Source organism: Dermacentor andersoni, chromosome 11 (assembly GCF_023375885.2).
Source record: "Dermacentor andersoni chromosome 11, qqDerAnde1_hic_scaffold, whole genome shotgun sequence".
NCBI lineage: Eukaryota > Metazoa > Arthropoda > Arachnida > Ixodida > Ixodidae > Dermacentor > Dermacentor andersoni.
In genome coordinates, this window is record NC_092824.1 from 111,459,576 (window position 1) to 111,481,276 (window position 21,701).

Consider the following 21,701-nt stretch of genomic DNA (forward strand, 5'->3'; position numbering starts at 1 on the left):
GAGACCACTGCATCAGCACCAATTTCTTCAGGCACATCTCGGCAACGTGGAGAGAGGGAGAGAGAGAGAGAGAGGGAGAGATAAAACAGCTTTATTAAGAAGTCCCTGCTGGGTTAGAAAGGGTAATGGAGGTGCCGGGAGGCTAGTCGAAACCGGGCCACCGAAACCGGGATCAAATTCGCAAAGTCTTTAGTTTGTAAATCAGGATTCGCACGATGGACCAAACAAACTCCGCGGACAAGCATGGCGTGGCTCAGTGCCACCCTATCGCGCTGCACACAAGGACGAAGCAGATAAGCTGCTGGCGGCGCGATTCGCTGCGGGTCAGCCGCGTCATCCTCGTCCCCGGAATTAGGTCCGTCGTGTGAATACAGCTGTAAGTGAACGCTGCCGTTGGCCGTCCACCTTCGCTGATAATTATCTCTGGCATCGGGGCTGGCTGTCATTTGCTGTTGCTGACAGTTCTAGCCTAAGATATTTGTTGTGATTACGTGCACCGATCTGTTTCGGCAGCAGCGACAATGCGAAAAGCTACGGTGCGAGAGGAGCCTTGATATTGCCGATGAACGCGACCGATGCGGCAACAAGTAGGTGCATTGGCAAGACGCCACGTGGCCCGCCGCCAGCTTATTTCTTTGCATCACTTGGAAATGCGTGACAGTTGACGTGTCACCCTAATCCAGGAGGCAATCCTTGAACCCCCAAAATGGTAAGGTGCGTATCTTTTTATCTTTTTCTTTTGTCATAAAGGCGCGTTATCCATGTTTTCGAGTCGCATTAAGTTGCATTATATTTCTGAGTGTGCACGTCGGGTTAAAAAGCGGGGCATGCATCCACGAAGTAACCCCGCCGGGTTATTGGCTAGGCAGGCTTTCGCACAGGGTCGATTGCTGCGGCGATGGTGTTTGGGAGCCTTCCGAGCGCAGACTCTCGAAATCATTCGTTCTTTCTTTTTCTTGTTTTGTTTGCGTGTCTGATAGCTTCGTGTTCTACATCCTCGAAACAAATACGCGCCTCGTTCCGAGAGGTGGCTTTGAACATTAGAACAGGTAACCTCCCACACAGCGGCTTATCTGCTGTGGGCAGACTTTTGGTCTGTTGCGATAATAATGGCCTGAGCAAACTTAAGTTGGTACGCACCCCGCGCCTAGGCGTATAAGGCTTAGCCGTATCCGGCGAACAGGGGATCCTAGTGGCTGAGCTGACGCTGAATGCGTGGGCCTCTAAATCAGAACCTTGGCAGATACAACGCATCGCGCTTGTCCCAGAGTCCTCACCGATGGCACCACATGTCTGACCCAACTGGGTGAAATACCCGCTTCGCCCATTCCTGTCCGGCTCTGTGGTCTTCATCTTTCATGTCTCATTTCATCTTTCTCTCTCTCTCTCTCTCTTTCGTTTAATTGCGAAAATTTGTTAAAGGACAAAGCTTCATCTTCTATACTGCAGTGTAAATGTTGCAGTGCCGCTCTTAGGCTAGACCGGGCCCCTGCGCCACTAAATACCGCCATTCGACAACTGGCAACATCCCGAAGGTGTATTTAATTTTATAGCCATACTCCCTCAAAGGCGTCAAAATACTGTGGGTGTTAGCACAAACAAGGTAGATGCTCGTTTTTTTTTTCTTTCTTTTAATCACACATGCGCAACGGATGTACGTGTGCCCTTTTTTAAGGCCGGACGCGCGCGAGCCTAAAATTACCGCAGCGGAAATTGTCAGCCAGAATTGCATCCAAATGCGGCGCACAATTTGCGCAAATACATTTCCCTGTGAGGCAAAAAAATGGCGGCTCAGCAGATTCGTAGCCGCTACGAGAACCGAAGAGTTCTTTTCCTCAAAACTTTCAGCGCATTCGGGAACTACAAACGCGAGTATGCTGAGCTTGAAAATCGGGACTCCATGAAAAGTGGGCAGCCACCACCAACGTTGTAACGGCCGGGCTTATGCTGACGGGAACTGCAGCGAGAAGTCCAAGTTCCACAGAACAAACAAGCATATAGTAGGCGTTGGAAACTGTCATGCTTAAAACCACGAAGCTCCAAATTGGGTGGCTTCGCGATATTGCACAGTTTTAACTCCGCGGCACAGCGGATGTTCCCATTTTCTAAATGACTGCACTTCCGTCAACGGCTGACTGCGGTACACGTAGCCGCTACGTCTCGGAAGCACGTAACAGCGATTACGCAGTTTTCTTTCGCCGCCGTGTCCTATTAGACAGCGGATTCTCTGGTTTTCTATGCTGCCGAGACGCGTTCGGATAATTTCGTTTTTCTTGCTGCATCATTGCTCGGCAAATCATTTGCGGCCTGTCTCGCTCACTCCGTGGCGTAGACGCGCATGTCAGCAGCCGACATGGAAAGAATGTCGCGCAAGTAAGGTTGTCTCAGACTGGCAGCGCAATCTGCAATACTTTAACGGAGATTTAGTGAAGCCCTGCATTTTCAGCTGGGTAAGCTCAGTGCCTTTGTGCCCTCCGCGCAGTGATGCATCGTGTACAAGGCTTCTAAGTATTAGGCAAGAGACAGATAATAAATGAAGGATTTCGGCGACAGAGCACACAACTGTTAGCAACAGCATGAGCAAGAACAAATTCAGTCCACAATATGGCGATATAGGAAGATCGTAAAAAAAAAAAAAGTTACACTGTGAGAAGTGATTTCGTTCATGGTTATGCAAGAGTATTTCTATCACAAAGTGAATTCACCGTGAAAATCAGCTGTATTTTGCTCCCTTTCTTATTGCATACTGTCGTACGCAGCGCTCATAAGCGCGTTCGCTATAAATTGTCCGAAAATTCTACGCTGGAGCCTCGATGAAGCGACGGGTGCAGATTGCTAAAGCTTTATCCTCGTGCGCACACCATCGCGAATTTGTGACGGCATCTTAAAAAATAAGATTGGCGTCCCATTTCCTGCCTGAAGAACACTTTCTCTTGGTCGGCTTGTCGTAACATGTTCGTCATGCAATCTATCACGTTAGCTGACTTCCGTTCGAACTCGATGCAAGCCCGGCCGCTGCATCGTCTCTCTAGAAAGTTCAGTTTAAAGGCGTGGAAATGATGCAGGGTTGCAGGTCAACGTTCGAGTTTTCGTAATTATGACAAAATAAATTGCTCGTGGTGTCCTGGTTGCCAACCAGAACACAAGAGTTGAGGATGCACTGCGGCTCTAATTCGTAAATGAAAGTCAAGTTTCACATATTGACAAGTCTATTTGCGTTCATCAATACAGGAAGGGCCAGCCGTATAAAAGCTGATACGTGCAGTAGCTGCACCGGGTGGCTCCACTACAAGGTTTGACAGCCGAGCACACCTAAATAATGTTATTGTAACGAAATCATTAAGCAACGCTTGGACAGCCGCCAAAGTAGATTGCAACAAAAAAAGCATATACTTGGATAAGTGCAGATCAAAAACGGGGATATACCTTACAGAGGTGGGTAGTAAGTCTGTAAAAATTTGAAGAGGAGATGTACAGTGAAAAACTGTCAAAAAAGATGTACGGCGTCTCAAAACCACAATCTGACTGTGAGGCACGCCGTAGTGGGGGCTGCAGATGAATTCTGACCACCTGAGGTTCTTTAACGTGCACATAAATCTAAGTAAACGAACGTTCTTGCATTGTTCCTATGAGAATGCGGTCACCATGGCCGGTATTGAGCCCGTGACCTCAGAGCGCAACGTCACGGCCTATATGCCACCCCGGTACATAGTGACGTCACCACGATGAAGTATAATTATTCAGACAACCTGGGAATGAAATGAGGGCACAACCTAATCCAAGCGAGAACTGCCAGTGCGAGACATGTGCATGCACACAAGTATAATTCACGAAGGCCATTGAAGAAAATGAATTCAGGATTTCCGGCAATTTCTTGTGAGAATTCATTTAGAAGTGTGCGTATCCTAAACTCTAGCAAGTTATACGAAGGTGCCCTATCTACGCGAAATATCCTCTTCAGTTACGGTGTAAACATATGCGTTCGCCACTGTTCCTTTCTTTTTTTTGTCAGATATGGCCAGTAGTATCAAGAAACAACTACAGCAACAATAACAACAACATGGAGGTGCGAGTAGACTTAACCCCCTGCTTACTCAATTTGACTCCAGTAGGCAGAGTATTGCTACACATGACCATTTTAATGAAGGCGGACCGATACGGAGTTCAGCGTGTTGCTAAACTCCGTATCACGTGTGAAGGCGTCGTATCGTTTTCGATCCGGTTGGTTTCGTTTCGACTGGTTAAATACCAGAGAAGTTGGATAGGGAGCCATGAAAACGCATGGCTATTGCCGCAGAAATACTTTAACACTTCGGAAAACCTGAATCGCAGGAACATCGACTTATATGATTGCTATAGTGCTCACCTATCACCGTTTTCGGCATGCTTCCAGTGAACGACTACGTCTTCACTGCAGATCGAAAAATTCTGATAAAAAATGTTCCACGGCGTTTTCCGCGTTAGAACTTCATGATTAGACACTCTGACTGGTAAGCTTTCCACTACACTAAAAAAACTTGCACTTGGGCTTATAGTTGGTGATTCAGCTATAGGAAAAAAAAAAGAAATACGCGGCAATTTATTGCTCTAAATAAGATCACTTATTAGATAATATATAAAGTCTCATTCTACTACCATGAATTTTAATAGTCAACGACATCTTGGAATTATATTCTGCACGTTGCACACATTTATTGACAGTCCATCATAATTTGTTACTGAAGGGAAAAGAATGAAGAACTGTCTCTGTTCTGTTTCAGACATCGTTTTGTTTAGAGTTTGATGTAAGTATTACCTTGGCTACTCGACTTTTCTGTATTATACTGCAAAAGCTATAGAAGTAAATTAATAATAATGTAGAAATAATAAGATAAAACATAACATAAATAATTTTGTTGTATCTGAAGGAAAGAATTAAACAATTCTATGGGGGCGAAATGCGAAAACACCCGTGTACTTAGATTTAGGTGCACGTTAAAGAACCCCAGGTGGTCAAAATTTCCGGAGTCCTCCACTACGGCGTGCCTCATCATCAGAAGGTGGTTTTGGCTCGTAAAACGTCATAATTTAGGAGATAATTAAGTTATTATGACTGGTTGTTTGAAACTCGGGATATGGGCATTAACATTTTACGAAAATCGACGGATCGCGAAGGTAAAACACTGCGGCAGAACTCGTGTCACGATGGCTGCCGCTGATAATGCGTTTAGCATTCAAGCAACGTAATGACTCGCCGTATTGCTGAAGCAATGTTTATTTGAAATTTGTAGTGGTCATTCTGAGACATCCGTCGCTTTGGCCGTATGCGATATGCGCTGTCTTCGGAACCGGCCCACTTTGTTATCGCGCTCGCTTGCCAAGGTCGCCGATGAGCATGACGGCATGTCGACGACGCAGTGGCAACGATAGAATTACGAAAGGAATGACGTCATTCAATCGTGAATTGAATGACGAGCGCATATATAACTGCGATATAATGACGAAGAAGGAAAGGCGTCGGTGGATCGTTAGTTTAGACAGACGGACAGACGGACAGACAGTCCGGACAGACAGTCCGGACAGATAGATAGATAGATAGATAGATAGATAGATAGATTCAAGATGGCTGAAGTAGGCAAAAAATGCTAATTCTATTGAAAAGATCGGGCGTTGAGTTTACAGCGCTACAACTTCGCAAAACAGTTTCCAAGTTCAGCATTTCCTATTTTTGAGTGAAGTGGGAGAGTCAGCGTCCGCATTATACATGTATACGGGGTCTTTGACCTTGTGCACACAGTCGCGAGGAGCAACATATACGTGGAGGAATGAAACACGCGCCAGGGTTATTCCAAAGCTGCAGTCTTTCATTAAACGTGGTTTGGCAAAAACACGTCTGCTGTTGTCTACGCGGTTGTGAGCGTTCGTAAAACTCGGAGATTTCATTAAACCTCGCATTTGCGGGTGCTGTTCGCTCCGCTATGGGCTTGCACATGTTTAGTTCTATTCGCACGCGTTGCACCAACGCCTCCTGGACAGCAAACATTGTGGACGTTTAGAGGCCTGATGTCACGTACGCGTGCAGACAGGTCATACATTCGAGGAGAAACACCAGCAAAACACGGCAACAGGGCTTAGCGGGCGCACATCGTCTTCTCCCTCCCTACCTCCTTCTTTCTCTCTCGCCTTTTTCATGACGCGAGCTTAATTGGGGAATAAGCCAGCGTGTCTGACGTCGCGGCTCTAAGCTCCAAGGTATTTCGTTATTAAGAAGGCGTAGGTTGCGCATAGCACGAACAGTTGAAAGCGACGCTTAGGGACGCATCTACGTTTTTGAAATGGTTACGTTTGGGAACTCATAATTGCATAATCTCTTCCGCAGAATTATTACGGAAATTGCAAAGGTTATGGGTAAAACCTTTTTTTTTCTTGCGCGCGCGCTTAGAGCAGAAAACGAAAGAAAGTATAAGAACGCTTAATATTCTTTTCCTCCCGCTAGCTGAGTACATGAATGAACTCTAAAACGACCAAGATACCGGCTTGGAGAACTAAACAAAGATCGGGTAAAAGCCGGCGACATGTAAACAAGACGTGACAGGAATTCGAGAGCGAACTGTGCATCGTGTGGGCAAATTTGGCGTCCGTGAGACCGCGTGGGCGACGGCGAATTCGGCAAGCGCCACGTGTGGGTGCTCCTGAAAATAAATTCCACATTCTACTCTATATTTCTTAAGCGACAACGCCCATTCTTTTTGATCCGGAAGCATTCGGGACGTTCCCGTAATAGTGCCACGCGTCGTTCATTCACCTTTTTGCAGGCGTTAGTTCTCACGGGATTAACACTGTTGTAAAGTTCTGGCTCGGCGCAAGACGACCTACAATAGCTGAAGTTTCTTGAATGTTGTTGCCAATTCTGTGACCTAGGAGGCGTCTCCGGTCAGATCGGATGGTGTCGTGAAGTGCTCAGTGACTTAAACGCAGTAATCGGCCCGCATGACGGACAGCACTTTTTGCGTCACCGGTGGGCGCTGGGTGATCGCTGGGGTGCCAAATGCAGTCACAACGCATTACAAAGGCCCTCGCTTTCATCGTACACCACAACGCATCGGTTCGGTGTACCCAGCACCGAGCGGTGACGCAAAAAGTGCTGCCCGTCATGCGGGTCGATTACGGCGTTTAAATTGCTTGAATCGCTGAGCTCTCACTGTACGTGGGAATCAGCGGTCACTCTGGAATGTACGGTGAGATATGTACAAATAGCGGACGCAGTTGACCCTCGGGAGTAGATTCGACGACTATGCTTGCCGCTGTAATATAGCACAGGCAGCACCCCGAAAGAGCAAACTGATACTGATGATAATGCGAGGGCCTTACTCTCTCTCTCTCTTGCGAGTACTCGCAAAGCGAGAAATAAATGATAATTTCATGAGCGCGAATGTAAGCATGCAGGCATCAAAACCACGCTTAGACACGACTTGCAGCGATGCGGAGTAGTCTCGACGCTCGAGACAATGTACTACCTAAGGTAGTAGCCAAAGCAAGCCCGTATAAATTCAAAATCTAGCAGTTTATCGGGCCCCGATGAGCTTAGCGCCGTCTGAGCGACGACGGAACATTTTCGGCAGAACATAACTAAAGTGACGTCACATCCATTAAAATAGAAAGTGACATCATTTTGTGATATCAAAGGCGTGAAATTTATTTTGACGGCCTCCCTTTAGAGCAGTATTTTCAAATGAGCCGCAATTCGACTCGATGGGTGTTTCAGGCTTTTAGCCCGGAAAGCGATGCAGTGAAACGCCAGTAGTATGGGTGTCACACTCGATCCCACGCGCAGAGTAACTTTTCCTTGCGCTTCTTGGAAAGAGCTGCGGGTGTTAGGGTGCTGGTCGCATCGCCAAGCGTTAAGCCCGTCGGCCAGCGCAGCCATCCGCACGAAGGCAGCTAAAGTAAACTATTATCTGGCAGTCGTAACTGACAACTTTTGACTGTGCTTGTTGGCCTACGAGGAAATACGCATCGCCAACACCTCTCCACAATTCAGACACACGTTGGCAAGCAAACAACGCAGCGTGTGTGTATAGTATATATCACCTCATCTTATGAGCGCGCCTTTCTGCACACTTACACGAGCTTCATCGCGTTGCAATTAATAGCGACGCGAACGCCCCCCCTTTTTCTGGCGGGCGTTGGAAAAGTGGTAATTATTGTTAATAATCACATGAAAGAGAGAAGCCTTGTTTTTTTGCTCGTGTCAAGTTGACAAAATCAATAAAGAATATTATTTTCGTTGAATGCCGACGGTAATGACTGTCCACCACAATGCGTTTAGCATTGAATAAATACAGTGACACAACGTATTGTCACCGTCGAAACGAGTTATGTATGTGGCGTGCACTGCAGATTCCTTTTTCGCGCTTCCCCAAGAACACTCAACGCCATCTAGCGCCGACGCCGCATGGCGCGCTGGTGCGCTGCATGACGCGTCGGTGCGTGCGAACGCTGAGAAACGCGTCATGCGGCAACTGGACTCCTCTCTCGCGCTTCTTTCTGGACACGCTGCGCCATCTAACGGCACCGCTGAGAAGTCCGCGCGCGGACTCCGAGACGAGAAGCATGGTGTGCCGGTGCCTGCGAACGCTGATAATTGTTCGCTCGCTTGCCACCACACACTCAGTGGCACATACTCAGTGACCCAAGTTGGCGAGAGGTTAATTGAAGAGCGGCACATAACCAGTGCAGTGATAGCGCAGCTCGCTAAAGCGTTGGCGTGAAAGGAGTTTATTGAAAGCGGAACATACCAAGTGAACTTGTGGTGCAGCCAGCTGATGTGTCAGGTTGCTGACCTTGAGAAACCCTTGGGACGAGGGCTCGATTCCGCTCGGCATCGAATAAGTTTAAGGAGCATTTTTCGTCACTGTAAAGCGGCACATTCCCAGTCGCACGTACCTAGTTATCCAAGTTGGCGTCAAAGGCATTCATAGAAGAGCGGCACACCTACTGGAACTTACCCAGTGCTTCAAGTCGGCGTCAAAGAGTTTCTTCGAACAGCTGTGCGAGCCTGTCTCACATTAATGACCCGCGTCGTCATGAATGTGCTTCGTTGAAGAGCGGCATGTATGTGCACCTTGGCATAAACTCACTGACACATGTTGGTCCGATGGTTGGTTTCGAACTTTGTTACCTCAGCGCAGCAGCCCGTTGCGCTAACCATTCGACCACGGACTACCCATTGATCCAGGTAGGGGGAAAAACGGTTAGATACATCGATAGATAGATATCACCCGGAAAGTGCGTGAGGTACCCAATGAATGCTAATGCATTAAAGCATTTTTATTTAACAATTTTCCCTCACCTAGTCGCGCTTCAATCGCTGCTCCCATCATCCACCCTCGCTGATGTCGGTGACAATTTGTTCTGGACCGATTTTTGCCCGAAGATTCACGACCCATTTGAATCGACCTCGCTGGAAGAAGAAAAAGCATGCCCGAGCCCAACGTTCAGCTGCTCCCAGAGCACTCGGAGAACCCACGAGATCGGAATGCAGCCTGATCTTAGTCGCGCACACAGCTCAAAGGTGAGAGCGCTTCTGAGCGCTCTCAGCTGGAGCGCTGCGCTCTGAGTGGGGCTACAGCGAGTGTGTTTTGAACGCTCGATTTAGACCGACCAAATGTGAAACACGCTGCGAGAGCGCTCTGGATGGCTGAAAAACGACCAGTCGAATGTACCGTAACTCCGAGTGTCAGCTACATTTTTGTTTCGGACGCTGTGCTCATCTTCGTTGTTCCTGACAGGAAAGCACCTCGCGCGGCATACAGAAATAGTCAATGCCGGGCTGTCCTATCAAAATTGCACGGTTCAAAAGACGACGTGTGATGAACGTCATCGTGAAATATAGGCTTGATTGTCTGCTTGGGACTCGGAAGTTCAGTAACGAAGTTAATAGATAGAAAGCCACGAGGTTTATTAATGCAGAAAACCTTTCGGTTCGATGAAACTATGTATAATGGATCCCGGAAAACAACGAAGTGGCCAATCGCGAGGGGAGAAATAAAATACGAGATGATAAAAAAAAGGATAAAGCAGAACAATAGTTACTGACAAGGGGACGTCGCGCATGCGCGCACAACTTCGTCTTCTCTGTCGAATAAAGGATGAAACTGAAGAGATATGGAGAAAAAAAAAACAGAGCGATGACAGGTACTACTTTCTTGTTTGCTAAGTTTAACACGCAAGAGTATGGCCGGAGGGTTTTCATTTTTTGGGGGGCGTGATGAATGCAGTGCCGCGGTCCGACCGTGGTGTCCGATGCCGGCTTTATTACTCGTGCACCTGCGCAGTTGCCCACTTCGTACTTTTCGCGTAATAACCTGTCCCAGACGATGACGACGAGAAAGGGTCATCTCGCGAGTTTAGCGAAGCGTCGAACGGCGGGTCATCCTTAATTGCGTTTGGCTGATCTGATGAGGCCGGTAACTCACCTCGACGCTGAGAAAGAGAGAGAGAGAGAGAAAAAAAAGGAACTATGCGAGGCTTTTTCTTTTTTTCCTCACTTTCTAAGTGAGCCTTGTTTGTTATTTGTTGCGTACTGCCTTTCCGTTTCATAGCTGGGAAATATCGGATCTGAGCGGAGTTCGCGTAGTTTGAGTCACCCGGTGCTGAGCGAAGAAAATTTCGTGCAATCGGTCGAGCTGGGAATCTGCCCCTCGTCGCACTCTGGCCCGAGTCTTGCGCTCTGCTTACTAAGAAAGCAGTTCGTCAGGTCTGTCATGCGTTCTGTGGCGCTATTGCTGCTTTCAAAAAGGAAAGAAAAAGAAAACGAATTCATATTTACTTGTAAAGTGCATCGCATGGACATTTTTCTGAGATAGAGGGCTCGTCGAAAGGTTATAGAGTGAGAACTGATCACTACTGCCCTAATAACTAATAAGAATAATTGACGGAGTTTGCGTCCCGAGGCAGCACTGTGTGCTATAAGAGAGGCGGTAGCACACAGCGTCTGATCGATTTTACCGCTTAAAGCTACACAATAAAGCAAAATACAATACAATACAACGTAACACAATACAATAACATCTTTTACGTATTCCTAAATCTAAATACACACGTGTGTGTTCCGCCTTCGTCGGAATGTGACAGTGAGTCAAACCCGTAAACTCGTATTTAGTGTCTAACGTTTCAGCGATCAAGCCACCAGTGGCTATGGTATAGCACATGTCGTATGTCACGCTAATAAGGCTTCAGTCCAGGCATTTCCTATTCAAACGCATCTGAAAAGCAGCAATGGTTTCATTAAGCAACCGTTGAAGCAATATGAACGATGTTTTTTGCATTTAAAAGGAAAGCTGAGAGTCCACTAACTTTCGGCAACTGATCTTTAGCTTGACACTGAAGTGTTTTACAATAGAATTTTAAACTTCTTTTTTTAAAACTTCCTAACTACATAGCAAAACAGACATCGCAATTCCGTAAGCTACAACTTATAAAGCGGTTAAAACCATCATGACAAGCTTTAAAGTTAAAGAGAGAGACCGAAGAAAGGGGAAAGGCAGGGAGGTTAACCAGCTGGCAAGATCCGGTTTGCTACCCTAGGCTGGGGAGAGAGGGGAGAGGGAGGTAAAGTGATAGCAAAGTAGAGAGAAAGAAAGAAAGGAGCATAGACATACAATCACAGTCGGTGACTGTCGCCGCATACAGCCACCGCACAGCACAGTATCACTTGCAGCCCTATAAACATATGTTCAGGCTACAGCCGCTTGTACAATTCTGTTGCCCTTAAAAACTACAACAGTGCCCTCGTCGCCCTCCGCTGCGGTGGCTTGTGACGTCGGCATTCTAAAACAAGTTCCTCTATTAGAGGTATTTGGTCAAAGCGTGCTATCGCGATTGCGAGCGATTGTCCCTGTAAATTGTAGCAAGGACAGTCACAGAGAAGGTGTTGAAGAGTCTCCTCGCTACCACAGTCATCACACGAGGCGTCGTCGACCCATCCGATTCGGAAAGCAAAATACTTAGTGAAGACCACCCCTAGCCATATTCGACAAAGCAGGTGGCGTCGCGACGGCGGAGTCCAGCTGGAATGCAAAGGTGTAGAGACGGGTCTAGGTTGTGCAGCTGGCTGTTTTGAAAACTTCCTGCGTTCCATAAGGAGAATGTGATATCACGGGTGAGCATTCGGAGTTTTCTAGCGGCATCTGTTCTTGATAATGGTATCGGCTCCTCTTCGTCGCCTTGAAGAGCCGACCGAGCAGCGTTATCGGCGTGTTCGTTCCCTATGACGCCGCAGTGACTTGGAAGCCACTGAAGTGTCACGGGGTGTCCTTTCTCAGTGAAGGTATGGATTAGTTCTCTACTCTCGAATACCAGTTGTTCGTGTGGTCCACGCCCCAGGGCTGATAGCAAAGACTGCAGTGCTGTCTTCGAGGTCACTGAATATTGACCATCTTCGAGGTTGTTCTTGGCTGACGAGACGAAGTGCAGCGCGAAGAGCTGCAAGTTTCGCAGCCGTCGGTGTCGTTGGCTGACACGTCTTGAAACTGATGGTGGTGGCTTTCGCTGGAAAAAACCGTGGCTCCAGAGGAACACTGGAGAGTTGCCGATCCATCAGTATAGATATGTACGCGGTCGTCATATACCTTCGTGCAAAAGGAGCAGAGTTAGTTGTTTAAGGGCAGGTGATGACAGCTCAGATTTCTTCCCGATTCCTGGTACGGTGAGGTGCACTGCAGGTTGAGCCACTATGGAGGAATCGATGCCTTAGTTGCGGGTGTGAAGCCTGATGGAAAAGCCGTATGTAATAGTCCGAAATTGTAGTATAAAATGATGCCTGCGGCCTTTCTGACGGTAGTGTTGCCTGATGATGGGAACGGACACATGCAAAGTGCTTAATGTGCACTTTCAACACTTCCACCGCAATGTGTGTTTGTATGGGTTGGTCCCGGGCGATTGCAATAGCCGCCACTGTCGATGTGCATTTTGGCAAACCAAGACAAACCCGGAGAGCCCGAGCTTGAATAGCCTGTAGAGCGTCGCGTTTTTGTCACCTGAAGGAAGTGCTACTTTTATTTACGTCAGGCGCAATATTTCGTGTGAACTCGCAACTGCTGGTGGAGTCAGCGCGAGGAATAAAACCCCAAATGTACACCTTCGAGCAGCTGTTTCCGCAACTTCTTACAAACTGCATCATCATTTTCCTTCAGCTTTTGAAATTTTGTATGTGCCACCAAATGAATGTGAACGGAAATAAATGTGCCCCAACTGCATTGATGTATGACTGCATAACCGAATTAGGGAAACTTGCGCAGATGATTGACGCTAAGCGCAAGTAATGATCTCAGAGAGCAAATTGAATGCGAGCGGAAATGCGATGAATGAAGCCACTGACACGCAACCTCGCCACAAGTTAACGAGCAGCCTGGACGCAAGTCTCGGCTTCTGCAATTGAGCCATAATAGTTTTAGAGCGCAGCTCTTTGGCGTCCGTTCCTGGGTTTCGCGTCGTCGTCGGCGTTGTCGTCGGCCTCGTAACCAGCTCCGCCCCCCTTTCATCCCCCCAGCGCTAGCAGCGACCGACTGATACCGCTGGATGCCGCTGACGCCGCTAGAGAGTCAAGATAACGTGACTGCATAGAACACCGTCGCCGCCATGCAGAAAGAGGAGGAAAGGGTCCCCCCCCCCCCTGTTCTTGTGTGGCGGATAGGGTGCTCTTCAGTTGCCGACGCGCCGGTTATTTCATGTAGGCCCCGGCACGTCGACGAATACGTGACCACCTTCCCACGGCTAGACCTGGTTCTTAGCGCTGCGGAAGCGAGGGTATCATATTGTTTGTGTCGGCATCGGCGGCGTTGTCCCTGAAACCAACTCCGCAGCTGGGGTTGACTCACTATCGGCGTCAGCGGCATCAGTCAGTCGCTGCTATCTCTTCCCTCCTCCCTTTATCGTGTTGTCCGCTTGCTGCGCGCGCTTCTGCCCCCATCGTTTGCCGCTGGGTGTACACGCCGCCCCCCTCCCCCCTCTTCCTGCGAGTCTCCGGTTGTCAAAGCGCCGGCTCGAACTTAATTCCTTTCTTCGCTCCTCCTCCAATGCAACCCCTGTGCGGTGGCAATCAGAGAGCCAGATCGGTGGCGGCGGATCTGTATATGTGCACCGCCCGAGCCGAAATTGCCGCTGCCGTTCGCCCTGTGCGGTGGCAATCAGAGAGCCAGATCGGTGGCGGCTTGACATAAAGACAAACAGCAATTTCCTAACACTTATGCGGGAGAACATCCCGTTCCTCTCGCTCGTAACGCGTCCCACGGCTGTGACAACCTCGCGAGGCACTTGTATAGATCTCGTCTTTGAGAATCAAGCATTGGTGTACCAAGTCGAACATATATCAGTCTATTTCTCCGACCACAAAGCTTCCTTCATGACTGTCAAGAACTGTTAGTGGAGTCTTTGTTAAAGGAATACGTGTGAAAAAAAAAAAAATTCTGTGATAGCGCATACATGTGTTGCTCGATTTCTTTGCCTCAATCTATCGAAAAGGTGAAACAGCTTATTTGCTGCGCTCAAATTTCGCATTAGGAAGTAACGTAATCGTCGGTAATTTTTTTTGATAAGCCGCACTCCTCGCGCGTGCAGGGTCACGTGGCCAGCGCAGTAGTGCAGCACTGTCGAACCATGTGTGCGCATGTCGCAGAACCGCGTAGCCACTAAGGCACAGCGGTGCGTGCGCACAAGTGACCAGTTATTTCGATGCGAAAGCATCAAATGGCCCATTGAGCGAAAAAGCCGGCGTCTGTAGCAGCGAAACGGCACCCTAAATTCCCATTGGCCGCGACGCCAGGTCTCGTGCACGCCTCGACGCAGTAGAGAGGGTGAAAGCGGACACCTGCTGCGGGGGGGGGGGGGGGGCGCTGGCGCGCCAGGTGTTGCGTGAAGAGAGAGGGCATTGCCGGGACGCCACATTACCCTCGGTCTCGGAAGCCTGTGTTATCTGCGCGTTCCTTGTCCGTGCAAGCTCTCGCCTGCGTGCAGACTTCGCCTCGGTAATCACTATTAAGGAAATAATATATAAAGAAACAATAAATACGAAAGGAAAAACGTTGGCGGTAGTGAGCGGCGGCAGAGCCTCCTAGATAGCAGGCCTGCGCACTCTGCTTTATGGCAACATGCTACTTGGACTGAAATTTTCCTTGCCAAGCCCGGCGTGACGAAAATGGGGACGTCAAAAATCGCCGCGGCTTATCCGGGAGCGTCCCGATTTAATTCTATGGCAGTCAGGCAAGGCAGCATGTCGGCAAGGATCGAAATGCACCGGCCTTGTGCTACGCCTCCTAGATAGCACGTCAATAGATAGCAACGTTGGCCAAACATCTCAACACGCTCGCTTGCCCGTGAGGACATAACTCGAACTACGGGGACATAACTCATAACTTGAAGGACAGCTAAGCGGCGTTCAATTAGGCATTAATGCTTTCACATTCACAACTCACAAAAAGTGCTTAGGTGTCCTCGGATTTTTTTTTTACTGCCAAGCCTTTGCGAACCCTCACGGATTCTTCTGACCAGTGGCTGCTGAGTGCTGCTGCCGTATTGCCCAATATTATTATTGGTATTGCCGAATTACGTGCCCATAACAGTGCGATGCTTAAACCATTAGGCAACAACCGCTTTTTAGAGCTCATCTCTTAGGCGCCCGTTCCTGTGGCGAGCGTTGGCGGCGGTGTTCTATCTCGTAACCGAGCGAACGAGCACAGCGAAAGATGAGAGCGAAAGCGGAGCGCAGCGGGGTATGAAAAAAGCGGCGAGAGCGAAGAGAATGCGAAAAGGAAAGCGGAGGAGGAGGGTATGGCGAAAGCTTGAAAAGAAAAACGTAGTGCCGCACACCAGGGGCTTTGCGCGACGATGGCATCGATGTGGCGCCAGTGTAGCGCGTCGTCTGTATGAAAACAAAGCGCTGCATGAGCAGACGTATGACGCGGCTGCTGTGAATCGCGCCCACGCGTCAGTCACGCGCTTCCTCTCGCGCCCTCTCGATTAGCGTTGCGGTCGCGCCACATTTCGCTCCGTTTGCAACGCGTGCTTCACGAGACAGATTGTCCGCGCCGCCCAATATATCGCGACATGAAAACACGTATGAAGCTGCGCTAAAATTTCGCATTAGGGTGTATCGTAATCGTCGGCTAATTTTTACCTTCGATAAATTAGGCCACAATCGCACGTATACTTCTGTCGCGCCATCTTCAATTATAGCACTTCGAGATGATCTCCGCAGCGTCACACTGCGTATAGCGCGGGTGCGCGGGAGCACATGCTCGCGCGCCGAGTTTCCTTTACGTCTAAGACGCAGGAATGAAATGGTCAAATTTATAGCCGATACCGATAATGGTTAACCGATACACGAAAGCTTCGCTTCACACAGATTTCCAAGTGCGTTGGATCTGCATAAATCTTTATTGAATAATTTCTCCAGCTCTAAGTGCCAAAACCACCATCTTGTTACGAGGCACGCCGTAGTGGGGGCGGCTCCGGATCAATTTAGATCACCTATGTTTCTTTGACGTGCTCCTAAGTAAACGTACGCGAGCGTTTCTGCATTACGCCCCCATTCGAATGCGGCCGCCGCGGCCGGGATCGGATCCGCCACCTCGAGATCAGCAGCGCAGAGTCATCGTCACTGGGCTTGCGCGGCGAGTCGCTAGTAACTGTGAAGGGGCTCCAGTCTAGCTAGGGACAGTCCTCTACAGACTTCATCCTCGCTCGCACTGCCCGGACGGGCACTCCGGAAGAGATTAAGCGATCCTCGGGCGCCAGCAAACCTGGCGACACCGTCCGCTCCCGACGACATCCGGGCAACGCCGTGAGCCTGCTCCTAACACGGGGTCTCGGCAGCAGCATGCGCGGGCGACGAACGACTGAAGCGTGGCGTTTCTTCGAGACGAGGAAAGGGTTTAATGGGGCGTCCGTAACGTCAGCGCAGCGTTGCCTCCGCGTCGAACCAGCGATAGAGCTCGAGTGCGCACACAGTCGCGTTTCGCGTGCTCCGTTTCCTTTCTTTCTGTCTTTTGTAAACAAGCTCACTGGCGTGTTTTGTTACTTGCGCGCTGTACTGGATCGCCTGAGAGTAAAATACGGTCGTGTCGTTGAATGACATTGTTTAAAACTGAAGTGCCGTATGGCTACCGATGCAAGTTTTCTGGGCGAGTTCCCTTGCTCCGTTCTCAGAACGGCGGGGTAAGGGAAGTAATCTTGATTTTTCGAGCAGCCTCTAAGAAGTTTACTACAGGCACAGTAAAGGTGACTATATAGTAATAAAAAAAAAACTACTTACGAGTTTAAGCGTGGCATTGTGTAAGGATGCCGTTGCAATGGCATAAAAAACACACACACAGAGAGAGAGAGAGACGTATATGCACAAGCAACAAAGGAAGCATCGCGACGGCATAAGGTAAGAAATATACCCTCGTCAGTCAAAGGTGAGCTGGGAACAAATGACCCAAAGAGAAAGCTAAGGAACAGCTCGAAATAGCAAAATTATACTACAGGACAAATAGGTTACAAGACGTCATAGTAAAAGGAAAAAAGAATAACGACTGCCTTGACATTACTCTTGAACGACTTGTATTGGCGGAGCCAGTTCACGCTGCTCAACTATATGCGACGCTATGCAACTACGTATTAGGAGAAGGAGGAAAAGAAGGAAGGAAAGGTAGGGAGGTCAGCCAGACGCACGGTAGAAGGTACTATAAGTAGAGTGTTATGCAGCTATAGTAAATGACGCTATAATATTCACTATCGCGCGGAGAACGACACGCAGCGACAGAAATCGCGATGCGGAGTGTTGAAGCGGGAGAGCGCGCGCTATTCCCCTATTCTCTCTGGGTTTGCCACGCCCAGCGTGGCAAACCCAGAGCTCATCATGCTGATTTGCCACGCCCATCATGATGATAATGATTTATTGGCATCCCCCTTTAAACGGGGTGAGGACAAGTACTAAATTGTCAACTAGCCTGCTTGAGTTAATCAGGTATACTATACGTGCTTTTCATTCTAGCATTATTGTATACATCTCATTATTGTTTATTTTTTTAACACTTCTATGTATTTAACTTGTAGCGCTACCTATGCCTGTACCGGATCCAGTCGTATCAATCTCGTCCTTGCTTTTGTTTTTTTTTCTATTAGCACTACAAAAGTATCATATTTATCTCGACTGCCGACCGGCTGGTGCTTCCCTTCAATTTAAACCCAAGCGCTTCTGTTAGGTGTACGTTACATACGGGTCCCACTGGTTGAATACCTTCGCATTATAGCAGGATGTGCTGATTGGTGTCCGGATTTTCGCTGCAGCAGACAGACGGCGCCTCTTGTAGCGAATATTTTGCTCCGGTAGGGTTTTGTCATTAGGCAACCAGCTCGAGTCTCAGATAGCAAGGCACTGTCCTTTGTGCTATCGTACAGAATTCCTCTTCTAATTTCTTTCTTCCTATTGTAAATCTCCGCGTTCTTTTTCGTTTCTATTCTTTGCACCCAATTCGCTGTCTCTGTTTCTCATGTTCTCTTTGATGACTCTCGGTTGTCCATGTACGTAAACTTTCAAGCGTGGCGCAGACATTTAACGCCCCCCGAACGCAGAGGCGCGAAACTGCCAATACGAGCTGCAGCTGTTAAGGACACAGTGCATCGTCCAGCCTCGAAAACAGTGCGATACGAGGCCGACACGAGGCGATTTCTTTACGCTTAATTACGCTATGTAGTAATGCTTTATAGAGCTGCTGAAGCACATAAAGCATTTTGTTAGGCATTAGTGGTCCTTTTCGTTGTTTACAGTTTCCTTATATGTGCGTTTTTTTTTGCTTAAACAACTTCTTTTCTTCTAATTTTCTTTCGTATCATGTGTAGTATTACGGCACGACCCTCCCATGTATGTCTCCTATACTAGTTTTACTAATGAAATGGTTTGTAACGAGGTAAATGAAGATCGGCGCACAAGGCACATAGCAACGAATGGGCAAATAATATAACGCACGACAGAAGAAAAAAAGCGTGTTACTTGACGAGGCATGTAAACCCCACAAAGTATACATGTTCAGGCTTCACTGGAATGTTTAAAAAATCTTACCTCTCCTTTAGTTACTTCTACTGGCATTTTCTTGCAATAATGCAAAGTAAAATTGAAGGAGCACAAATAAAGGTTAGGTATGATGTGCAAGGCGATGAATAAGATTAGTATAATTTACCACACACATGTTTAGCCATATTGTTTGCAAGTCACTAGATGGTATGCGACAATTTATGGAGTCTTATAGCTTCGTGAACTTTCTTATGAGTCGGTCTCGCTTGTTAGAGTGAAGGTAAGAAATTTACACATGCTGTGACAACATCAACGTTTATTCGTTCGACGCTCCGTTTCACTATTGCGTTATACATTCGTAATATTCCACGCATTGCGCTTGCTTAATTGACAGGGGCATTTTTTAAATATTGGAAATCACGGGATACCGACACCACAGAGACACATCCTTACGATGTAGGCTCGAACGCACGCCTCTTTTAGCCATATATAGTCATCCATTTTTTGAATGCGGTTTACCGGTGCTTTGATTTTGTTGCTGCTTGATGTTTAAAAAAAAAAAAAATAGTGGTACCTGGCACTCTCATGCGAAGTAAAATGGTAGAAAGTCTCCATAAAAAAAAAAATTAAAAAATGAGAGGGTAATTTTTCGCCCGAATGTGAGCCCCGGGACCGTGCAACAAACATACCGCGCGTTTGTCGCGTGAATAATGTGTGGTCAGGTTGCAAGGGCTCAGTGGTACCGCAACGTCGTTGGCCTCCTTAAATTTCCCGCTGGTTGTTCAAAAGGCGAATCCCGAGAAATATGTTTATGACGCGTCGGGTTTTAATGGCCGACCGACCGCATGAGAATGCATTGGACCATCGCTACAGCGCATCATTCAACTTGACGCAGTGTGTGGTGTAGCTCGGGGATAAAGTGCTGCGAACTTGAGTGCGATACACGACGAATTAAAAGCGATTGTATTTTTTTTTTCTGTCAGGCTAGCGCTAAAGACGGGCACTGCATGGCGGACGAATAAACGAACAACAGAGAAACGACGTATCGTTGTAACGGGAGACAGCGAGACTTGATTTATTTGCCTCTTTATCGCGGCCGGAGTTGAGTTCGCCATTGTGTGCAATATGGATGCAATGTGGTCTCCACTTCACAAAGAGGAACATCAAATTATTTGTGTCTAGTCGGGTGCAATTTATTACTTGAGTTCACAGCAACAAGACCGTCTTGTTCTTATAGCTTCTTTTAGACACAATCTACTCGCTCCGTGACTAAATATAGCTATTTGAAAATTTGAGGCATAGTATTGCTTTTTTTATAGCTTAATAGCAGCTTATTAGACATGTAATGTTAGACCAAGAAGGGGCCTTTTACACGGCAAAGTAATAATTCCTCCTTCTGGTGGTAGTTGCAGTGTTGCGCTGTCAATAACTGCTATAACGGTGGTGAACACTGCTTATTGCAGTGTGTGGTGGCGGTTACAGTGAATAACGTGGGCTCATATTAATTTCTTCAAGGCAGTCGGAATGCGTTGCGGTGGTCCAGGAATTACATTAACCATATCGGCATGTTTGAAGTTGAAGCACTCATTTGTAGCAGGAAGTGCAACAAATGACGCGTTGTATTCGTATCTGTTTAGCGCTTCGGCCATTACTACTACTAATCACCAGTAATGGCCGCATGAACGTCTCTGTCATGGGTTAACTTATTAAATACGAAAGATTTATGACGATAACTGCGAGTAAGTGAATAACGCGAAGTGATTTGCAACTGTAGAAAGAAGTCATTTTGTAAAGCTGGCTTCTTCTTTCTAAGGCTTAGTTTGAGGCAGAGCATCCTTTACAGGCAGGTGCTCCATATTGACAGAGGCACAGCGAAACTGGTCATTACTTTCACTGAGCTTTCTGTTGCTTCCTGTTTGCCACGGAAAAGAGAAAAGAAAGAAGGAAAGCAATTTTTATTCGGACTTTGTTCAACTTACACTGGCGCCGACTCATGATGCTTCGATGAAAACACAACGATGCTATGAAGTCCCTTCCCGACATACAATGATTTCAGATTTTTTCCCTGGAATGAGCACCATGGAATACTCGAGAGCACAACCGAGGTCTTCCTGTATATCTTCATTGTTGCATTTGAGGACGTTACGTCGGACGAAAAAGGGTGTCCCCCTGCTATGAGTTTATGGACACACTCCTTCGCCGCCCATGCCCGCGCAAATTACACGATATCTGAAATAGTGTAATGTTACTTAGCAGGATGCGTTGTTGGGCAAGTTGGTTCATTGTATTTGGTAAGATTGGATGCGCTTTGCAGACGATCACAAGAATGGAGACGGGATTGCGCCTGTCCCGTCTCCTTTCTTGTGATCGTCTACAAAGCGCATCCAATCTTTCCAAATATAATGTTACTTAGCCAGTTCGATACAGAACGTAAGGTTTTGAAAAATGGACAGAAGTCTTGCATGGTCTTGCACACGAGCGCAGGTGACATTTATTTCTTGCGAGGGCGTTATACATTTCAGAAGAAGGTGTTTCGACTGCTCAAGTTACTCCAATGCTCAAGTTTCGACACTTCGCTGGATACCAGCGATGTGTAGTGCTCTTTTCTTGGTCCGCGCGTTTGTGCGTTGGTTTTCTTGATGCAACCTAACTTGACCTGATCCGGCTT

At 47.7% G+C, this 21,701-nt stretch overlaps 1 protein-coding gene across 5 annotated transcripts in view; it reads left to right on the plus strand.

Moving 5' to 3' along the window:
• The window catches only part of LOC126539493 (uncharacterized), a 50,535-nt gene that overhangs the window by 573 nt on the left and 28,261 nt on the right, over positions 1 to 21,701 (plus strand). For 2 of the 5 annotated variants that reach the window (XR_008614265.2, XM_055075417.2), the window contains exon 2: positions 514 to 714. The exons of 1 other annotated variant lie outside the window; for it this stretch is intronic. The gene's annotated coding sequence lies outside the window, so the exon portion shown is untranslated. Of the gene's footprint in view, positions 1 to 468; positions 715 to 21,701 lie in introns of those variants that run through there. 2 more of the 5 variants (XM_055075419.2, XM_055075418.1) reach the window with 2 other exon arrangements.